At 35.9% G+C, this 24554-nt stretch overlaps 1 protein-coding gene across 3 annotated transcripts in view; it reads right to left on the reverse strand.

Annotated features, from left to right (window-relative positions):
- The window catches only part of Fbxw7 (F-box and WD repeat domain containing 7), a 188207-nt gene extending 164147 nt beyond the window's left edge, over positions 1 to 24060 (reverse strand). For 2 of the 3 annotated variants that reach the window (XM_077803339.1, XM_077803338.1), the window contains exon 1: positions 23859 to 23963. The gene's annotated coding sequence lies outside the window, so the exon portion shown is untranslated. Of the gene's footprint in view, positions 1 to 23858; positions 23964 to 24046 lie in introns of those variants that run through there. The other variant, XM_077803336.1, reaches the window with a different exon arrangement.
- Positions 24061 to 24554: the final 494 nt, after the last annotated feature.

Below are 24554 nucleotides of genomic sequence, written 5' to 3' on the forward strand. Positions count from 1 at the left end.
CTGGGTTCGATTCTAGCACCACATGTAAATAAATAAAGTAAAGGCCTATCAACAACTAAAAATATATTTTTTAAAAAAAAGTATAATAGTCATGAAAAACAAAGAAAGACTGTAGAATTGTTTCAGATTAAGGAAAATTAAGGAGTCATACCTAAAAGGCAAGATGCAAGTGATATAGTCCTGCACCAGAGAACAGGACATTAGCAAGACAGATGGAAAAATCTTAAAAAAAAAAAAAAAAAGCCTGGAGTTAACAGTATTGCATCAATATTAATTTCTTGATTTTGATAATTGTACTGTCATTGTGCAAGATGTTAACATTTGGGGAGCTTGGTGACAGGTTTATGGGAGTTTACTCTTTGTACTACTTTTACCGTTTTTATGAGTCTACAAAAAAAAGTAAAACTACCAATCAAAGAAAACAAGGCTGGCTCATTAGAATAGTATTCTTTTTATATGATATCAAATTATTAGTGCATCTGTGAAAAAACTACTGCTGAACCAGACTTTGTGGTGATAAAAACCAAAATTGCATGTTTTAGAGTAGATATTAAGGTTACGTGGAATTAAACTATCTTTTCCTGCTAAAAAGATGAAGGTTAAGGAAAGTCAAGAAAAAAATCACAAATAATCTTTTATATAATTCCTGCCAAAATTTTTATAATAGTAGTTCATAACTGGAAGCAGTACTATTCCCTTAATGAATGTTGAAGTTGCCTTTTTTTTACATTAAACCATGAAGATTTTTATTTTTTTATTTATTTCTTTCATAGATGACAATAGTGGAATGCATTACATTCATAATTATCTATTCACAGCACAATTTTTCATAACTCTATATATAAAGTATGTTCATGCCAAATTATGCCATATATACATGACTGAAGCTGCCTTTTAAATCAGTAAATATACACAATTATGACACAATTTCATCACAATGGAAGAGGGAGATTAGGAATGAGAGGACCATCACTCAATGGGTTGTCCTTTTTTTTTTGGTACTGGGGATTGAACTCACATCCCCAGCCCTATTTTGTATTTAATTTAGAGACAGGTCTCGCTGAGTTGCTTAGCACCTCACTTTTGCTGAGGTTGGTTTTGATCTCACGATCCGCCTACCTCAGCCTCTCATGGGATTACAAGCATGTGCCACAGTGTGTGGCTAGGTTGTCCCATTTAAAACACGAATCCCAGGCTGAGGTTGTAGCTCAGCGGTAGAGCGCTTGCCTAGCACATGCGGAGCCCTGGGTTCAATCCTCAGCACCATATAAAATAAATAAACAAAATAAAGATATTTGTCCATCTACAACTTTAAAAAAAACAAAACACCAATTCCACCCTATAGGATGGCGAAGATTGTGATAGAGGTTACTGCTATAAAATAGCTCCCAGAGGCCCAAACTACAGAACCTCCTCCTCAGGTGGATCAAAGGACTTATAAGTTGCACCCCAGTTTAGGCAGCTGGGCTGTGATCTAAGCTTGAGTTATCCTGGGTCGCTTAATATATGGAAGAAAAATGACTTTACTAAATACAGTTATTAAGAAACATCCTCCTCAGCCGGGCGCTGAGGCAGGAGGATCATTAGTTCAAAGCCAGCCTCAGGAATTTAGCAAGGCCCTAAGAAACTCAGTGAGACTCTGTCTCTAAATAAAAAATAAAAAGGGCTGGGATGTGGCTCAGTGGTAAAGTGCCCCTAGGTTCAATCCCTGGTATAAGGAAGGAAGAGAGGGAGGGAGGGGAAAGAGAGACATAGAGAAACACAGAAATGGCAGGGGCGGAGAAAGATCCTCAGCATTCAGGAATGGCTAACATATATACAAAGATGTTCACCACAACATTTTTTATATTTATCAAAAGAAAAACTAGAAACAATCTAAACATGTATAGATAAGTTATAATATATGTCACCATTTTGGTGGAAGAATTAGAATAACAAATGAGCTTAAGAACACTTGTCAATAAACAGGACAAAGTTTTACTGCTGAATTCCACTCAGAACAGAACTTTCATTACCAAAGGATTCACCATTCAAGTAACCATGCATGAGCCTTTCTGTAGCACTAAATTCCTGGGGACTTAACTTCCATTTCAAAGGCATATACGTTTTATTTTAATAGATACCATCAAATACATTCTAAAATGGCTGCATAAAGTAACTCTCAACAATAATTTGAGAACAATTCCTGCACATTCAAAAAAGGAAGGTATTACCAATTTTTTTCATGTTATGAAAAATATTTTTTTTACCTGTGTTCATAACAAGCAAAAAGGTTCCTCCAGCCATAAGTGAAGCCTAAAATAGGTCAAGGGGCAGAATTAGATTGTTCTTTAATTAAAAACATACTACGTAATTAACCCAAGATGATGTTATGGGATAATGAAGAAAAATTCAAAAGACAGTGACTAGGGAGAAAAAAATGAAACCTTCATGATTGTACACACTGAATTCAGTCTATTTAGTAAAAAGGCTCACCTCACAAAGCCCTTCTATATTAAACATAAATTTTAATTTTTCAATTTTTTTATGTAAACAGTAATCATGCAGTTTTTCCAAATGGTCAAAAAATTTTGCAATATATAATATCATTCATTTTTCCACACGAATTTGAAATACTGCCTTTGATAAATTTATTAAAAATTCTGAGATCTCAAAGTACTTAACTCAAATCCATCCTATAATGTTTTATTTACTGATACTTCATGATACTTTTTAGTATCAGAAGCAGATCTTCTGAAAACTGAAAAGTACATTTAGAGGCTTCAGAATATAAAGCCTCTTAAAATACTCAACTGGAAAATGAAGTGTAGAATTCTAAACTTCTCTCCAAAAAGGTGATAGGACCTCTCACCCCCTTTGCTTATCAGATGCAATATGGATATAACAGAAAGGACAAGCACTTATTTAAAAATCAGGAATATTAGGTTAGTATCCCAAACCCCACCCCATATTCTGCTGGTGGTGCTGGCTGCATAACCAACAGACAATTATTTATCTTCATTTTCTTCCATCTATAAACAAGGTGAAAAAAGATCCCTTGGTTTCTCTTTCCCACTCACATTCCTTCATCTCTTTTTCTATGCTTCAAAAGTAAGTGTTTTTTTGTTTCGTTTTGTTTTTCCTTTTTTGATTAGGGGTTCTCACTATGTTGCCCAAGCTAGTCTCAAACTCTTAAGTTCAGGCAATCCTCTTGCGTTGGCCACTGAAGTAGCTAAGACTACAGGTGTGCACCCTATAAACCCAGTAGATCTTTTGACATGTCAATTTCCCTTTGGGGAAATTATCCTGCAGAAATATTGGCATACATAAAAATTATGTATATGCAAACATATTTGCTGCAGTACTAAATTAGAGCAGGACTGTAAACAACCTAAAATGTCCATCAATAGGAAACTAGTTCCACTGGGTGCAGTGGCGCACGCCTAAAATCCCAGCATTTTAGGAGGCCAAGGCAGGAGGATTGTTAGTCCAGCCTCAGCAACTTAGCAAGACCCTAAGCAATTTAGATAGACCATGTCTCTAAATGAAATATAAAAAAAGGGCTGAGGATGTGGCTCAGTGATTAAGATACCTGGGTTCAATCCTCAGTGTCAATAAATACTAGTTAGAAGACTAGTTTCAAAATCAATGGCATGTCCATCACCATGGAATAGATAATATTAAAAAAATGAGAAAGTCTTACATGTTCTAACATTAAAAGATCTCTAAGCCATAGGGTGAAATAAGAAACTAAAAAGTATACTATGCTCTCGTTTCTGTAATATGTAAGAAAATATCACTATAATGGCACATCACTTAAAAGAGATGGGGGTCCTAATCATTATGTGGTGCTACATACTCTATTTGTATTTGTGTGTGTGTGTGTGTGTGTGTGTGTGTGTGTATGTGTGTGTGTGTGTGTGTGTGTGTGTGTGTGTGTGTGTATATATATATATATATGAGGCATTCTGGAAATATTTTGGAAGTATTTATAAATATTTCACTTTTACTATACAGACATGTCAAAAGGAAAAAAAGACTGATTCCATCTGGTTAAAGGGGAAAAAAACTGAAGCTTCAATAAAAACAAACTACTAGGAAAATGAACTATTTAAATGAATGCCTCTGTATATTAAAAACTGATTCAAATAATTTCATTTTTATTTATTTGTAAATTTTCACATCATATGAAAATGGCTATTTCTCTATTTGACATTATAAACAAATGCAAAAAAAATTATTTTACTATGTTTCTTCTTTACTCTGTTCTCATACCTTCCTTTCTCAAATTCTCCAGACTATATAAATTCCTTGGTTTGTCAATGTAAAACTTCATTTTAAAAAATTTAGATCATATGAAATCAATTGACAAATTTATCTATATTGTCTACATAATCTATAATTCATATATAGCACATAGTTTATAGATAATAAAGAAAAATGCAGTAGAAAATAAGAGTGGATATGAAAGTAGCTGGAGGCTATTTTCAAACTTCAAATATAAGCTAATTATTATGTTATATTGACAATAGGGAAATAGTGAAAGTTTTGACAAAAATAGAGGATGATATGATAAAGTAATGTTCTTGAGAATAAAGGTGATTTCAAAAGCTGGGAATTATTCAGAATAGCCAAAAAGTGTAGGAAACAACACAAAAATCCATCAAGTGATGAACGTAGAAAGAAAATGTGGTATATCTCCATACAATGGAATCCTATTCAGCCCTGAAAAAGAATGAGGTACTGTGTTATGGTTTGGATATGGTTTGAGTTTGTCATCCAAAGATTCAAAGGTTAGGAAGCTTAGCACCAAGATGGCAGGATTGGGAAGTGGTGTAGAACCTTTAAGAGGCAGGGACTGGGAATCTTCACATGTGCTCCTTCCATTATCATGCCATCCATCTTAAAGCCTTTACCACAGCCACACTGATGCCACAGCCATACTCTTGAGCCTCAAGAACTATGAACTAAATAAACCTCTTTTCCTTAAAAAGTAGCTTGAGGTAGGTATTTCTTTATAGTAAAAGAAATAAACTAATACTAAAGAACCTTAAAAACATGGTATACGAAAGAAACCAAACACAAAAAGCCATATATCATATAATTCCATTTATATGAAATGTCCAGAATAAGTAACTCTGTAGAGACATAAAGTAACTTATTGATTCCAGATGCTGGTGGGGATGGAGAAGGAGGGAGGGACCCACTGATGGACAATGGGTTTCTTTTTGGGATGATAAAATGTTCTAAAACTAGTGGTAAAATTGTACAACTTTGTGCATACGTTAAAACCATTAAATTGTATACTTCGGAAAGATACATTTCCTGTTATGCAAAGTAGATCTCAGTAACAAAAATAGTTGAGGCATATGTAAAAAGTTATAGACAGAAAAAACAGAAATCAACTATACTGGTTTAATAATGAGTACATAAATATTATCATGTTTCCTATTGCTAGGGAACACAGATTACTGTGCTTCACTTGCAAAAAGCCTTATTGGATGATACAGTCTGTGAAAAAAGAATGCATAAATTCAATAAGCAAAGGTTCAAAATTGCCAATGACACTTAATAAATGTCTGAATGTAAATGAAGAAGAAGGAATTAAGACTAAAAAGTAATGTTTTTTCTTTGATTTAGATGAAACATTTACAAAGAAAAAATTCAACGAAGTTTACCAGTGGTTATCTTGGAATTGAGGAAGCAACGACAATTTGTAGTCGTCTTTTGCAGACTTTCCAATTCTTCAACAATGACATTACTTGTATAATGAAAATATATAAAAATGAATTTACCTTTACAAAATTAAAAACCTTGCCAGGCACAGTAGTGAAAGCCTGTAATCCCAGCGGCTCTGGAGGCTGAGGCAGGAGGATTGTGAGTTCAAAGCCAGACTCAGCAATTTATTGAGTCCCTAAGCAACTTAGCAAGACCCTGTCTCTAAATAAAATATTAAAAGGTCTGGGGATGTGGTTCAGTAGTTAAGCTCCCGAGTTCAATCCCTGGTACAAAAAAAAAAAAAAAAATGTATCTCAACCATAGAAACATTCTGAGATATGCCCTAACCTCAGAGTCAAACATTTGTTAAAGTCAATTTTCTTGTGGAATTAACATGCCTTGGTCTTTAACAGAACAAAAGATAGTTCATAATCTATACCTGCACTAATATAATAGCTATTGGTAGTTGAGTACTTGAAATACAACTATATTCAAACTGAGATGTTCTGTAAGTATAAAATATACACAATTTCAAAGATTTGGTATTAAAATAAAATTTTTAAATATCTCAAATAAGTTTAATAGTTTACATTTGATTTCACATTGAAATGATAATTAGATATACCATATTAAATAAAATATATTAAGAGCAATGTCACCTGTTTCTTTTTTATTTTAATGAGCTACTAGGAAATTTAAACTGAGCTATATGGCATGCATTCCATTCCTGTTGGACAATGTTATTTGGGATGTCAGTTAAAAGAGCTTTTGAGAACTTTACTTGAGACCTTTGTTCCCTTCTTATCATCCTCCAGGAAAATTTCCCAGAGTATTTCATGCCCTGGAAAACAATATACACACTAAACTGCATGAAACAAGCATTAACAATAAGAAGTGGCTCAGTAACATCTTTCATGTTTCCTAAAATTTATACTGCTATATAAATTCATAACAAGCAAAACTGAGACGAGTACATTTGAGATTTTCAGGGGGTGTGGTGATTTTCAGTGACAAGTGAAAAGTCTCAAACAGTTAACACTTTGAAATTTTTCTGATTTTAGAATTTCTAGCTGAAAATTACCTGTTTACAGTCCTTGATATAAAGTATAAAAATGAATGAGGTAGGCATACAAGCAATACATGGGTCAAGAGAGCCAACCGAAGTCAAGAATACCCAAGAATTGTGTTCAGAAAACCTCAAGGAGAAGCATTTACCCAAACACTGAAAGAAAGCCCTAATAAACTTTCTCCAGGAATGAAAGAAATCAGAGGAACACACAAAAATAAAGACTAGCCTATCTCCATCTTCTTTTTTTTTCTCACAGTTTAAATACTAGAAAAATAAAAACTAATTTATTATTAAAAAAAAAAGAAGATCAGTGATTGCCAACGGTTCAATCCTAAAAGGAGGAACGAACTGGGAAGAGGCATAAGGGAGTCCTTTGGGGATGATGAAAATGTCTCAAATGTGGTAGTGGTTTCACAGGCACAAACAACTGCCAAAACTCATCAAATCATGAAGTTTATTGTATATAAATTATATCTCAAAAAAGTTGACTGAAAATAAGCAGGGAATAAACAAACAAACAAAAAAGGCAATGGTGCTTGTCAACTGCCGTCTGCCCTATGGCAATCACAAACCAGATGCAATTCCCTGTGCACATACAAATTTGGCCATGATAGTTTATATCACCTTAACTTTTACTGATTTCTGTACCTTTGAGGGCCACAAGGCAAGAATATAAGAAGCTCAGAGTGGTCACTGTCTGACACCTACCAAGAAAACAGGGACACAAACATTACGACCAGAGGGAACTGGATTCTGCCAAAGACCAGTGAGCCTGGAAGAGAACCCAGAGTGTCAGAAGAGACAACAGCCCAGCTGATACCTTAAGTTCAATCTGGTAAGACCCTGAGGAAGGACTCAGCTAAACCATGCCCAGAATCCTAACAGAAACTACGAGATAAGCTTTAGCTAAATTTGCTGTCATTTTTTTAAGAGTAAAATGATCTTTAATAATGCTGACAGCAGTTCTCTTGGGATATGCTACCTCTGCATAGAATTTCTTTTGTTTTAACCAAGTTCATTTTCTTCATTTTTTATTATTTTTTTAATTTGTTCTACTTGGTTGTTCATGACAGCAGACTGCATTTCAATTCATCATACACAAACAGAGCACAACATTCCAATTCTCTGGTTGTACATGGTGTAAAGAAGCATCATTTGTACAATCATGCATGAACCTAGGGTAATAATGTCCATTTCATTCCATTCCTACCTTCATAAGTTCTCCCTACCCTCCCAAAGATCCTCCATTCTTCCATGTCCCCGCCATCATAGATCAGCATCCACTAATCAGAGAATACATTCAGCCTCTAGTTTTTTGGGATTGAAAAACTAAAGGCTGAATGTTTTCTCTGATTAGTGGATGCTGTCATTTTCTATGCAACAATGGAAAACTAATACAGATGACTTCTTAGATTTGAGCAAATAGGGCTTACATTATTTCTTTTAAACACTACTAATATTTATCATTAAAACAATTTCCAATGTTTCTCATTATTGTAAATGATCAATTCAATTTCCCAAGACAGTATAATAAAGTAATACTACTCTCAAAACATTACAGTTTATGCGAGGCACAGTGGTGCACATCTGTAATCCCAGTGGCTCAGGAGGCTGAGACAGGAGGATCACAAATTCAAACAGAGCCTCATCAACAGTAAGCTGCTAAGCAAGTCAACGAGACCCTGTCTCTAAATAAAATACAAAATAGGACTGGGGATGTGGCTCAGGGCCGAGTGCCTCTAGGTTCAATCCCTAGTACCAAAAAAAAAAAAAATTTACACTTTATAAAAAGACTTTATAATTTTATAAGAATGTATTTCTTCCACACACCAGATACACAAACAATATTATAAACTTGGTAAGTTGTTTCTGCCTTTCTAAACCAATGAGAGACAAAGAAGGGAAAGAAAGACTACCTGCCTCAGTTCTTAACCACATTTCTAAGGGAATGGAAATAAAGTTGGACAAATAGTGAGAAAAGCTAACTTTGAAAGCTAGCAGGGCTATATAATATTGGACAATCTAAAATGCCAATGAACTCAGCTATTTTTTAAAGTAGAAATACAAATAAAATGTGGAGCTTAATTAATAGTAAGAATTAATAAATCAAAAATACTATTACATGCTCTGCCAACCTTATATATAATTAAATGTTGCTGAAAATACCCAGCACTTCTATAGCTCCTATTGTGTGCCTGCACTGTTCTATAAATAACATATAAAAAATAAACTGACAAAGATAGTATGGAATAGTGATTAAGGTCCAGGCTCTAGAGCCAGACTGCCAGGATACAATCCCAGTTCCACTATAAACTAAAGGTAGAACCTTGAGCATGTTTAACTTCTCTTTGCCAAATCTTCAACTACAAAATACGATATTTAACACTTAGCTCACAGAACTATTGTAAGGAGGGAATAAATTAATACATACAAAGGACCCAGAACAGTATCTTCCACATATTAAGTTTTCAAATGTTGATACAATTTATTTCTAAAATGGTGCATCATTAACAATGACTTGTAAGAAAAGTAACCGGTAGTAGATAATGTCACAGGATACTAAAGAGCCTACCGGCAAAGATCAAAAGTATACAATTGTTTACAAATACAGTATTTAAAATACAACCAAGAAAAAAGAAAAAACTTTTATGATACATTTTTTCAAAGCTAATATCCAGGCTTAGATCTTTTTAAGGTAACAAAATGATGAAAATTATTTTAAATCTCTTAATAAGCCAGGGGTCATGACACACCCCTGTAATCCCAGCTACTCAGGAGGCTAAGGAAGGAGGATTACAAATTCAAGGCCAACTTCTACAACTTAGAGAGAACCTCTCTCAAAAAATTAGGGGCGAGGGCGTGGACATTGCTTAGTGGTAGAGCATCCCTAGATTCACTCCCTAGTTCCAATCAATCAATCTCCTCAAAAATAATAGTGCACAGATGTCCAAATCATTGACTAAATGTAAGACATCTACAAATAAACCAAGAATAGTTCTATACAAAACATGGGAAAGAAGAAAAAAAAAAAAGAAACAAAAAAGTTCTTTAACATAACCAACACCAAGTCAGCAAACACTTTTACTTAATGATAGCTCCAGTTATGGTTTGGATATGAGCTGTTCCCCAAAAGCTCCTGTGTTAATGCAAAAGGTGAAATGATTTTATCACGAGAGTGGTAACCTAATTAGTGAATTAATCCACTTGTTGGAATACAATTTTAAGATTACTGGGTTGTAACTATAGGCATGTGGGACCTGCTGGATACACTGATCACTGAGGGCATGCCTTGGGGATTATATGGTTTCCCATGAACTAAGCAGCTTTACTCCACCACACACTACTGCCATAACGTGCTTCCCCATCTCTGGCCCACAGCAATGGAGCCAGTCAATTTTGGACTAAATCTCTGAAACAGTGAAACTAAAATAAACTTTTCTTCTAAGTTGTTCTTGTAAGGTATTTTGGTCACAGCAATGAAAAGCTGACTAACACAGCTCCTAATGATGTAAGACTGATACTACACATTCTTCTTTCCAAGAAAATACCAGCATGTGCCCATGAAAAAGAAATCAGCCAAAATCATCTTTCAGGACATATTTATTGGATCACAAATCTCACTACTAAAAAAAGAAAAAGAAGGTCAACTTAAAGCAGCAGATGTACCAAAATATCTGTCATACTCCTAGAATGTTTTCTAGAAATGCAGGAGGAAAAGAATTCATATGAGAATGATCAACTACTGAAATCTGCTTCTAATTCATTCAATAAATATTTGGGAACACCTATGGACACTACTGTAAGCACCTGGAAGCCAAGATGACAAGATAATGTCCCCTCTGTAGAGTTTATTATAAAAGCTTCTGCTTTGTTCTCTTCCATTTATTTGTTCACGGAACATGTGCCTTCTATGGGTGGGAATGTTAGCCATCTTGGGGAAGAGGTATTTGCTGAAAGGATAAATAAGACATGACCTTTCCCTCAAAGAACTAGACCAGTAAAAGAGGAAAATACAAATAACAATGTTAGGCATTATAAACATCAGAGACACTACTGAGTAACTAGGGGAAAAATAACACCCTACTTAATCATCAGAACACACTTACTTGAGGAGATGATATTTAAGTAGGGTATTCAGGGTTAAATGCTTCCCAGGGGACAGGAAAATTCTAAGCAGAAGAAACAGTAAGGCACACAGAGAAACATACATGAACAATACACTTGGCCCTCCAAATCTGTGGATTCCACATCTACAGGTTCTAATCCTCAGTTGTAAACCAACTACGATCCAAAATATTCTAAATAAGGCCAGGCATTTTGGCAAGTGCTTGCAATCCCAGCAACACAAGGTTCAGTCAGAAGGATCACAAGTCAAAAGTCATCCTGGGTAACTTAGCAGGACCCTCTCAAAATAAAACAAAAATGGCTGGTGGTGGCTCAGTGGTAGAGCACACCCCTAGGTTCAATTCCCACTACCAACAAAAAAACAAGAAGTTCAAAATAAAAGAACTGCTGCTTCTCTACTGAACATGTACAAAGTTTTTCTTCTTGTCCCTACTCCTGAATATGGTATAACCATTATTTACCTAACTTTTACATTGTATTAGCTATAAGTAATCCAGAGATATCTGAAAGTATTCAGAAAGGTATATATGGATTATATGCTAATATTGCTACATTTTACATGAAAGACTTAAACATCTACAGACTTTGGTATCCAATGAAACCAATCTCCCACAGATACTGAAGGATGACAATATATATATATATATATATATATATATATATATATATATATATACAAATTAACATAAAATAAAGTATATATGTGTTAATATAAATGGAAAACACAGTGTTTAGATACAAATGAAGTAAGTCATGTGAATCACCAAAATCAGAAAATCCTATGAATGACTATTTCCCCAATTCTCCACATAATACCAGAATAGGAGAAACTTTAGTAGGTCCAATTATAGCCTTAGGGCATTAGGGCTCAACTTTCTCCCAGAAACAAAGGACTAGTGGAAGGAGGTTTGACTAGTAGATTGCCTAAGGACTAGAAAGGATACCAGCAAAGAGTCAATACTTTTGGAAATGCAGAGAAAGGAGAGAAACAAGGAAATCAATTGAGAGACTTCTGAAATGGACAGGAAATAACAAGGTTCAATTTAACAGTGAGAAAAAAAGGAAATAGCAGATAAAAAAAAAAACCAAATTCTTAAGTAAAAAAGTCTTCAATGGGTGAGTAATAAAACACATGGGAAGAGAAAGAGATCAGACATCATCCAAAGTTCCCCTGACACATCATCCCATTAACCTTCCTATCTGCTTTTCCCTTCCGTATACCTTTAATTTTATAAATACACATTCTGACACTCACATTTCACAGTCCTCTATTCTTGATATACTTTTTATAAGAATAGTTTGCCATTAAAAAATTAAATCAAGAACAGGGCTATAGCTCAATGGTAGGGTGCTTGCATAAGCCCTGGGTTCAATCCCCAGAACCACCCCAACACACACACACACACACACACACACACACACACACACATTAAATTAGTAAAATCCATGTGGAACTCTTTCCTAGTTTCTAAAAAAGGTTAACCTTTTTAAATTACTTTTAAAGTAACTGCATTATATGCTTTAAAAACGACATATAGGGCTGGGGATGTGGCTCAAGCAGTAGCGCGCTCGCCTGGCATGCGTGAGGCCCAGGTTCGATCCTCAGCACCACATACAAACAAAGATGTTGTGTCCGCCGAAAACTAAAAAATAAATATTAAAATTCTCTCTCAAAAAAACGACATATAGTCATTTTCCTATATAGCTGTCTTTAAGAATGAATGTTAAATATAGCCCATCTAAGTCTGTGACTTATCTTTACCAGTAATCAGCATTCATACAGAATCTAATTGGTAAACCTTTTACAATAAGAAGGCATCCAAATGAGAAACAGAGTTAACTGCAGAACAGGGTTTCCCATTTTGGATGAGATAATTCTTTGGGGTATTGTCCTATATACATTGTTCATAACTGACCTCTACTCACTACCAGTAGTATCCTTCCCTTTCTCCCTCCCCTTCCCCTAATGGAAACAATCAAAAACATCTCTAAACATTGCCAAGATAGGTATAGATTATTATGTGCCAGGCACCATTCTGTGCTTCTCATTTTTTATTTCATTTAATCTTAATATAATATACATGAGGTAGATATTATTTATTTTGCCCATCTTAGAGATAAACTGAGGCAGAGAAAACAGCTTGCCAAAGATCATACAAGTAAACTGTGGTAACCTGTATTTTAATCCACATAATGGTGGTTTGGGTTCCTGGTCCTAATCATTGTTCTGCCAATTCTCACTAACATCTCAGCATTTTTCATGTAATACTCCAAAAGTAATATTCGAATCTTATCTGAAAGTAAAAACTAAAACTATTCAGAGTGGAAGTGAAATTAAAAAACTCAACTCAGGATAAATTATCAAGCATTCTCTAAAACACTGACCGCACAGCACTAAAGTGGTTCAAAGAAAACTACTATCTGTTAAGGATCTGGCTGCAGAACCTTTTTCATGCATTATCTCTTTGAAATCTCACAACATTCCTGGGAGACAGGTATTATCTTTTTTTTTATTTTCTTCAAGTGAGAAAACTCAGCCTCAAAAGAGCAAAATGATCCCCAATCTAAACAGGCTCCCAATTTAAATTAAATGCATTTTAAGGAGATTAAGAAGGGTAAATATCTGTTAATAATACTCAGAGGAAAGGAAACACAAAATGGGAAAAGTATACAACTAGATTCGTCAGGGAATACACCTTTTAAGAGTTTTTAGAATCTCCCCTCTTTAAATCAAATACACACTTAAAAAATAAAAAATAAAAAAATAAAAAAAGATGAGCCAAAGGTGAGAAGCTGGGGAACCTTTCTAGGAACAATGAACACAATGAACACAAGTTTTGTGGACTAAAAGGAAAGTTTTGAGACAGCCAATGTAAGTAGTAAGTCAAGGAAATGGGGACCATAAGGCTGCCTTAAAATTAGGATGGAACTGCAATTTAGACAATGAGGCCTATCTATGCACTATGCATTTAGGGTACTCCCCACACCAACCACACTAAAGCACAGCAACAGAAACAAAGGAAAAAGAGTTAAAGATATAGACTAGTAGAGTTGAATAAAGGCAACTTTGACATACAAAATCCAACAACCAAATTTCATAAGCTAAAGCAGATCATCTATTTTGACTTGTTTTGTGTATTGTTTCCTCTAACCAGCGAGTAAGTTTCAAGCAAGCAGGTATTTTTATGTTCTGTTCACTCAGATCAATGCTGGTAGAGTAAGTGTTCAATAAATATGTTCTGCTGAATTAAGGCAGCATTCAAAATAGGGACACATTCAGGAGCAAAGATCACAAAAACAAAAAAAGAAAAAAGAAAAGAAAACAATACCAACAAACTTGCAGAAATAACAGTAACTTAATACTACAATATTTCCTTATTATTACTGCAGCTACCATTTAAAAAGCGCTAAGCCAGTCATTGTGCTTTTCATTTCATCTTTTCATTTAAGACTTACTGCATTATCTCACTCAATCCTCTTAATTACCCTATGAGGGAGGTAGGTACTATTATTATCCTCCCAGTTTTATAGGAAACACACATAGAATAAATAACTTGTCCAAGGTCACAAAGCAGTGGAGGCAGAACCTGAATCCATCAACTCCAAAGCTTGCCATGTCCCATAATAGAATTAGAAGCATCCCTTTTAGGCAGAGAAGGGAAATATGGCCAACAAGAAATAAAGAAAACAAAACAAAACAGAAACTCCACTGTAAATCAAAAACCCTTTGTTCACCCCCTTCTCAGATCAGTACAAGGGAAATTTTCCCACCCTAGAATACAGCGATTATCCCATACAGATTAAAAGTTCAATGTTTCAAAGAATCCAGATGTTGAAAAGCTAAGAACAAGAATCAATCATATAATCAACATTTCAAAGGGTAGTAGATAACAAGTAGTAACACCCCATGTCCACAACCCAAAGAAATAACAGGGTGTGACCTCTGACTAAGAGTGACCTCAAAACTTCCAAAGCCATTCTCCCTGGTTATCAGCTTCTTCATCCCTTCCTCCTTTCCTCAGAGTCTCTCCCCTCCCTTGCACCATTCCATCACTCCTCTTCTATTGGATGGCCTTTATAAAAAATTTGAAATTTTATATTTCCTTCTCAAAATTTCTATATATAGTATAATTTTATATTTCTCTAATGAAAAAATTCTACCCAGGTATACATGATAAAAAAAAGGCCCCCCACTTATTATCTCAGCATTCTAAAGTTTGTATTACCAAATTCACAAGTGTAGTCAGTTAAGAGACCACCAAACATGCAAAAGAAAACTGATGACCCATATATTTAGTTATATAACTTTCTGATATTACATACATAATAAATAAACAAGAAATCAAGCATATGCTCTTCCATCTAGTCAATAATCTGTTCATGATTATAAAATACTTTTTAAAAAAAAAATCTCTGAAATGAAAAGATCCCTAGACACTTAACTTTAATTGTGACAAATGAAAAAAATACATAAAATATGAAAATTTTTGAAAAACTAGAATATTCATTAAATTAAGCACTTAACCAGAGATTCACTACCAGATAAACCAACCTAGTTTCTACATTTACACCAACCTGCTTTAAAAGGAGAAGAAGAAAGATAATCAATGCTAAAAACTAGATTTGAATTGTTTCTTTATTTTTAAATACTTATCTTACATATACAGTTCTATTAAATAAAACAGACTATGAAGGCATAGCCACACTGTTCTCAAAACAGAAATACCTTCCAAATACAGAAACCATCAAGAAGCATTTATTCCTATATCTAGGCCTATAAAATATTGATTGTACCAGGTTTGAAGGAAAAAACTAAGCAAAGACAGGGAATGTTTAAAAACATAAACTACTAATCATTTTGTGAAAAACGAAAACTAAAATTAAATAAACAATGATCACCTAAATAAAACTGTCAATCCTAATTTGAAAAACAAATGATACAGATAAAAATCCTATTCTATTTCACAATTTTTTAAAGCTTTTTATTTTCAAAGGTTAAAGAGATGGACAATTAAAAGAGCTGAAAGACAAATATAGGGATATTTCCAAATGGACAACTGAAATCATGAGTCACTACCTCCTGGCCCCTGCACAACTGAGGTCTTTGGAAATGAACTCAAAGTTCCGTTTTGTTTAAATCAGTGTTTCTTTTCTATGAAGACACAACCATTCTGTCATTTCTCTAGTTTTCAAGACTTTTAACAAAAATATTAATTATATACTTGTTCTAGATACTTTTGAAAACACTACAGAATTACTTCAATATCATTGTCAAATTCAAGTGTTAAATTTAAATGTTGAGCAATATAAAGTATGACTTTATCCTTCAATTCACATCAGACTTTAATATATTAACATTTATGACTGACTCTTACACTTTATGCCAAGAATTGGACTTTGCATATTGTTTTTATACTATCTGATTTAATCCTAGCAACAATTTTGTGAAGGACTTGCTTTCCCCCATCAACAAGTGCTGAAACCAGTATCAGAAAGGTCAGTAGCTTGTCTTCTGCCTCGAAAATATGAATGTATTTTATAAAGGTAAATGAGACATGAACTAGCAACCTGTTGGTGGCTCCAGGTATGCATGTTTTTAACCACTCGGTAGTTATAAGCATTAATTTTTATGAAGCCTCTCCTAGAGAATGCCATGTGTTAAAGTTTGGATATGAGGTGTTGTCCAAAAGCTCCTGTGTTAACACAGGAATGTGCAGAGGTAAAATCACCAGATTATGAGAGTTGTAACCTAATGAGTCCATCCTAGTTTGAATGAGCTGAGTGGTAACTGTAGACATGTAGGGCGTGGCTGAAGGAGGTGGGTCACAGGGAGTGTGCTCTAGAAGGATGCATCTTCCCTGCAGCCACTTCCCTCTCTTTCTGCTTCCTGGTGGCCTGAGGTGAGCAGCTTTTCTCCACAGTGTCCTTGGACCCCTGCCTCCCCTCAGGCCCAAAGTAATGAAGTCAGTTGACCACAGACTAAACCTCCCAAACAATGAGACAAAATAAACTTTTCTTCCTCTAATTTGTTCTTCTCAGGTATTTTGGTCACAGCAACACAAAGCTGAGATTAATACATCATGCAAAGGTATATAATCCCTTACACTGCCCTAAAAACATACCATCTTAAAAGACTGATAAACTCCATGCATTCTTCCAAAAATAAGCCCATAATTTGCCTTGAGACTTCATGTATGAAACTGTCATTATATATTAATGGACTCATTCAAGACACTGTGTAATAAAAGAGCCAAAAAAAAACACCATCTTTTATTCTATGGTGCTCTTCTCTGAGTAACATTAAAAATATTTTGCACAGTTTTAATATTCATAAATTCCAGAGCAGTCATACAGAGAGAAGCATCCAGCATATACACTAGATACAGACACATACATACACACACACAATAAAGAGGAAAAAAATGCTACCACCTTTAGAGAGCCTCCCAGATTTCCAGTAGCTGTATTTCAGTTAGAAAGAAAGGGCAGAGGCAACACACAGAATAATAACAGAAACTGAACAATATCTGACTGATCCACTAACTGTCCTTCAGGTCTGATGGGGAAAGAGCAAAAAATAAGATACTCAAGCAATAAAGTCTCCTGTACATTTTTGTTTTTCAACTACCTGCATGGGTTTTCATATATTCTTGTATTAACTTACTGTTTTAGAGAAATCATATGTTACTCAAAATTTTTAAGGAAACATTTTAGAAAAATTTGTTATACCATTAGGTTGTCATTTCAAGATTCAGGTTAAGTGCCAGTGAAAACCATAGATGTTCCTTCAAATAGTTCACAATTCTAAAGGTGTAACAGGATGAAATTTTAAATATATTTGTGTGTAAAAATGTAATATATATATACCCAATAGTATTCAGGAAATGTCATATATATTTAGGAAATAACATTCCATTTAAACATGATGTGAAAGATATCAAAGTATCAATGAGTATCATCAAAAAGTAATAAAAACCTAAAAGTTCATTAAGGCATAAGACAGACTAGTTTTTACTTAATGGGAAAAAAAAAAAGGACTCACAACAGGATTTAATATATAGAGTTCATTATTTGAAAGCAACTTTACTCATCTATTATATAATAACAATTCTGCTGCCAGGAAAAAAAATTAATACACCATCCATTTTCCCCTGGTCTACTAAAAGTATCACCAAAATAAAGTATTTCAATTTGGAATATGTGCAGATAAGAGATGAACATTTTGTGTCTTTTAAGTTGCCAGCCATCCATAGCTTGAGAAAATAATAAAAATCACTTGAAAAAAAATAAAACTTTAAAAATTTTTAAAAGAACAAGATAATAATTTTCACCAAAAGAACAGGAAGCCAACTTTACAGTGACTCTTTTGCTTTTTAAAGGAAAGAAAGGAAATTGAAGTACCAAGTAGACCTTGGCCCTCCCTATCTGTGAAGTTCCACATCTGCTGATATGACTACATGCAGATGAAAAATATCTGAAGAAAAAACGGTGTGTGTACTGAAGGTATACAGATCTTCTTTTTCTTCTTATTCCCTACATAATACAGTAAAACAATTATTTACATAGCATTTGTACTGTAATGAGTATTATGAGTAATCCAGAAATTATTTCAAGTATACAGAAGAATGCAGCTCGGGAGGTTGAGGCAGGAGGACTGCAAATTCAAAGTCAACCTTAGCAAATTAGTGAGGCTCTAAGCAATTTTTTTGAGATCCTGTCTCAAAAAATAAAAAGGGCAGAGGATGTGGCTCAGTGGGTAAGTGTCCCTGGGTTCAATCCTTGGTACCAAAAAATAAAATAAGCAGAAGGATGTTTACAATTATATACAAATACTAATTCTTTATATAAGGGAACTTGAATATCCTCAGATTTTGGTATCCACGGGCGTCTTGGAATTAATTCCCCACAGATACAGATGGATGACTACACTACTATAAAATAAAAGATTTTAAACTAAAAAGAAATCTCTATTGCAATAGTAGTCTCCTTCCTTGCAATAAACGGAGGAATCCTAAGAGTTATGAAACCAGAGTAAATATACCATCACCCAATATAGGTATTTGTTGATAAATGAAACAGATGTTTTTACATTAGCTATAATGTAAAAATTAAACAAAGTGAATTGTCCTTTCTATACAATACATTTAAGATACCTTCATCCTTAAGAATAAGCAAAGCTGTTTAAAGTACACGTTTAAATGATTTAAGTGACTTGTTAAAACATAATACTTGAAATTAACAAAGCAAAAATAACTGTGGAGCCAATAATTTCACACAGTGAATTAGTCATGCCAAGAGATTAAGACTCTAAGAGATAGAAGTTTTAAACGTTAATGTTCTTATAATTTGACTAATATTTTTGTCTGATTCAACCCAACCATAAATGCTTTTAATTTTATATTCAAAGTAAATGCTTTACAATTTATTTTCAGAACCTTTCAAGATATGCCCATAAGCTTCTTCACAGATAACCTTTGGCCATGATACAAAACCAGTATATCATTATAGGCCAATTATAGCATCTTTGAATACAATGCAGAAGGACCCTACTTTTTTAGCTGAATCCCTTTATAGATGGCATCACCCCTGTTCCTCAGTTCGTAGTTTTCATCATTAGGAAGACAACCATACTTTGAACAGTAGACTCTATGCTTTACGCAGAATAAGACAACCAGGAAGATATCTAATCTAGAAAATAGAGATCTCCTAAAATAGCCAGTTTCAGCTCTGTAGTGTAAAGCTCATAGCTCATATGTTATGTTGGTAGATTTGGAAGTCATCTATACAAAGATCTGTAAAGTAAGACCTACAGGCCAAATCCAATCTACTTCTTGTTTTTATGTATGAGATTTCATTGGAGCATAGTCACACATTCACTTCCATATTGTCTATGGCTGCTTTCTTGCTACAGAGCTGAGAATTATGACAGAGTGACCCATAAAACCTAAAATATTAACTGATCCTTTGCAAAGAAAAAGTCTGCCAACCCTTCTTCTACACAATGTGAGAAGAATCACAAGACTTCTCTAAGAACCATCTCTAAAAGTACAATGAGACAGGCTGATGCTCTCCTACACATAGACTTTGGGGTCATCTGGTGCTAAGACAAAGCCTTTGAGGTTCTCTAAGTCATCTCTTTTAATCCCAAAGTTGCCAAGGCAAAGTATATGGAAACTGTTACTCTACTATTAGAGTCCTACCTTTCCCAATGTGTTTATTAGTAAATCAGCTTCACCATGAAAGGCTATCTTTTGCAGCGTTCAGGGCCCACACCTATAACCCAAGTATATGGGGAGGGTAAAGCAAGAGGATCTCAGGTTTGAAGACTGATTGCCTGGGCAACTAAAAAAAGACCCAGTCTCCAAATAAAATTTTTTAAAAGGGCTGGGAGGTAATTCAGTGGCACAGCATTCGCCTCGCATGTGGCAAGGTCCTGGGTTTAACACACACACACACACACACACACACACACACACACACACACACACACACTCCCCAGAACACCAAAAAGGAAGGGAGGGAAGGAAAGGAAGGACTGGAAGGAAAGGAAAGGATGGGGAAAAGAGACAGCCTTTTAAAATCCACCTCAGCACAGCTTCATCTGCATAGGTAATGCTATGAAAAGTAGAGAATGGAGAGAGGAACAGGTGGCATATATTCCAACCCCTACACCCTTACCCTAGAATCATTTTAGCCATAGGTCCCTGCATAAATATTTCTTCTCAAGAGGGTCCTGCCAATTGATACTCTCCAAAGAAGCCAAAGAGGCTCCAGGAAGGTGCTGAATTCAAAACTAAGAAACACAAGAAAGTTTTGAGTATATATTTCTACTCACAATCCTTAATCTTTGGTAAAGTCAACACCAAATGTTAACCACAAAGAAGTCTGAATATTTTTAAGTGCCAAGTTGTTTGTTTTTTTATAAAAAGGTTATAAAAAATTTTCAGCATTGCTGTGCCAACACAGGGATATCCCCTCCATTGTATGGGACACAAAGACGCACACCAACTCCAAGCAAGGGAAGCAGCCTTCCCTGTCAGCTATTTTTAGCCCCACTTCATGGTAGTCAGAGCAAAGTTAAGATTAATAATAATGCAGGGGAAACTTTCAAAAAAACAAATTTGAAGAAACAAATCAGTCCTTTTTTTTCTAAGTTCCTTAACTATGAAATCCTATATATTCTTCTGAACTCAATCTCAAGGGACCTACATAATCTACTAAAAACTTGTAGCTGCTTCAAAAATACAGAATCATATACCTTGGGACTAAACTGATAGCCATGTATTTAAAGACTGGTCCTCTTTTCAACTACAACTCATCTACTTTTAAAACATCTCTTTTAGAGACAGACTCATCCATTCTCAGTTCTCATTGTCTTTGCTTACTCTGAACACAGATCCCCACTACCACCCCACAAATTAAAACACCCATTTTTCAGCTCTTTACTTTCCATTAGCACTCTCAGAAACCTAAATGCTTTGAAAATTACTCCCATCTCCACACTATCAGCATTATGACCTGTTAAACTATTTCGCTGTCTTGAAATTATATCAGTATCTAACTCTTAACCCAAAATTTAACATCCAAAACAAAGTCAACTGCCCTGTTTCCAAATTATTTTCTTATAAAAAACCACTAGCACAATACTGACACTGGATACATCTTTTTCACTCCTTCTGCATAGCGCCATCATAACCATGGCATAAAAATGTTCATTTCCTAGAAAAACAAAATCCTAATCCAGGCACGTTAGGCTGCCTTTGGCCTAAAATGTAATTTCTCCTCAACCATCTGAAACTACCCTCTCAAGAACACTGCCCTCAACTGCTTCTTTGCATTGTAACCATGCACCTACACAAACATGAATTCACCTTAACCCTAATCAACAATCTCCCTCTGGAGGTATTACCAGCAAGCTAAGGTCTTTATATCTACATCTGTCCCTCCTTATACCTTCCAAGTCCAAAAGCCTTATCTTGTCTCCACAAGCACATTTCTTCCTGAAAGAGACCTTCCCAGATTTGACTCAGACACTCCAATTAGTTTTGTGTAGTTCAAAACTAACATTTTCTTCATGAAAACTGTACAAATACATTCACAGATATAAGATACTAAACATGGTACCTGGCATATAGTGGCCTTAATTATATTGTCCATTCTCATAATTTCTAAGTTTTGTGCATTTGTATTTGATTGCCTCTGTCACTCATAAGTAAAAGACGAACACTGTAATACTTTTTCAGTTTTACACAAATATGCAATAAAACCTCATCTTAATTTGTAACCAATTTATAAAAGTAGGTCCTACTGTTAGTAAGCAGTTTGGGGTTCATCTTCCGCTCCTTCCCAAAAAGCAGCCTATGCAAGACTAGATGGCTCTTCATCATCATTATGGAAAATGGATACATAACTTTCTCAAGGTCACAAAATAAAGTAACAGACCAAAAAATATTTGTTTGATTCTAAATCTAACCTTACATCCACTGTTCAATTTTTTCAGGTCAGTTCCCATTTAACATAAAAGAATTTAAAGTTCCTTGTAAAAAGCATAAGAACAAGGCATCTTAAGGAAAAACTGGTAAAGTTCCAGAGGAGGGCAAAGTGGTCAAAGAAATGGAAGAAAGTAGCCTAGAACAGAAAGAGTTGGGCAAGATGACAGTAAAGAGAAATAATTAAAATCTATAATACCAGGAAAAGATAGACTTGTTCTAGCATTTCTCAAAACACAAACTCTGAATGTGTCTTGGAATTTTATAGAGGACTGATTTGAGATAAGTATATGAATAATTCCATAATACAGAAGCTAATAAACTCGCAGAACTCATTACTTCAAAAGAGGAAAAATATAGGATCAAATATTAAGTTTGAGAAAGTTTTAAATCTTTAATCACAATCCTGAATGAAGAAATTAGGATAGATAGGTAACCCCTATCTATTTACATTCATTCATTCCTACACAGAAAGCATCTCTTCAGAGAGCGAGCCCACAGTTTGTTGAGCAGATGGACCAGAATTCTTAGTTTAGTACTGTCTATGCCATATAAAATTCCACTACAAGTTTAATTTTTAAGGTCCACATAAATATATGAAATGTTAATTATTTTATGCACCTTTTGACATTCTGAAAATATACCTGAACTACAAGTCACTGGTTCTAGAACTTCAACTTAAAATAATACAAGGAAAAAGTCATTCTTGATAGAATGAAGTGTCCATAGTTTTTCCTAAAATGATGGAGACTAAAGATAAAGCCATTCTCCCAAGTTTTTTTTTTTTAAAGCATTTGAGTAAAGGGGAAAATGTTACAACTTTTATGAAACGGTTAATGCAATAGGTGTCCCTCCCAAGTAAGGTGATTCATAAGAACTCCGAAATTTCTTAGCAAGAGAAATTTGTTAGTGTCCTCTTTGCACACAGGAATTGAACTCAGGAAATGAGAAGGAGACAACCTCCTGTACCAACAGGTACTAAAATGATAATCAGTCTTCCTTTCGCGAAGACTCAAAGAAAGGCAAGAAATTTTCCTTTCAGGGTTCCACTGAGTAAGTGGTTCCCACTGGGAAATCCATGAGAGTTTCCCAGAAACAAAAACTGCGGCGCTGCCCTAGCTGCTGTATCACAGCCATCGTACCAGGAAAAGGTATATTACAGAGATGTCCTTTGTGTGCACATAGGCTCTGGCTTCCTCTATTTCCTTTTGCCAATTACTGGCTAGAAAGGTGCAAGTATCCACTCTGGAGATAAGAACTTCTCTAAGCGCAACCTGTATACTTGCACAACTCCTGCAAGTTAAAAGGTTACAAAACCCAGAACTACATACACCTTCTCTCTGCTGAGAAATAAAGGGCTATAAACCTTGTCATCTATACACTCCCAGCCCTCCTGCAAAACATCAGCGAAACTCCAGAACCAAGCGCCGGCAGGCTCCCACTTTCTAGCCCTCATTTCCCTCTCCCCGGCCACTCACGCTTTAGAGAGGAGCCGTGGCGCTGAGAAAGTGGGTTGGTTCCCTTCCTCCTTCGGACTGAGGCAGCAGCTGCGGAAGGCTCCGTCGCGCAACTGAGGAAGAAGCGGTGCTAGTGTCGCTCAACCAGGCGGCCACCCGGGTCTCTTCCGCGCTACCGGGGAAGAGCAGGAGGCGGCGGCCCCGCTCACCTCCTCTTTTCCTCTTCCTGGGTCTCTTCAGGCTGTGGCTTCAGCCCGTCCAGGGCCACTTGTCCCGGGACAGTCACAATTTTGTTTTTGTAAAGTTTCCTCTGGGCGGAGGCTGCGGCCGGCCCCCCGGGTCCCCCCCGGCCCCGCCGCCCTCGGGGCTGGGGCGGGGGAGGGGGCTCTTAGAACTCCCGGAGTCCTGCCGAGGAGCCGGGGGGCCGGCGACTGGCCAAGGGAGAAGACCCCCGAGGGGGCTGAGGGGAGGGGGACGGTAAGGAAGGGACGGCGGCGCCGGTCCTGCTCTCCCCGCCACCCCAGCCGCCGCTTCACATTGGGGTCCCCGCCCCCCCGGGCGGGGGGTGGCTGCTGAGCTTGGGGCCCCGGCTCATACACACCCGGGCGAGATGCTACGGCCCCGGGAGGGTGGCCGAGGTGGCGGCGAGGCAGGGGACCCGGCCGGCTCCGCTCGGCGCCGCCCCCGCTCCCGGCTCCTGCATGTGTCGCTGCGGAT

This window comes from Urocitellus parryii, chromosome 10 (genome assembly GCF_045843805.1).
Source record: "Urocitellus parryii isolate mUroPar1 chromosome 10, mUroPar1.hap1, whole genome shotgun sequence".
NCBI lineage: Eukaryota > Metazoa > Chordata > Mammalia > Rodentia > Sciuridae > Urocitellus > Urocitellus parryii.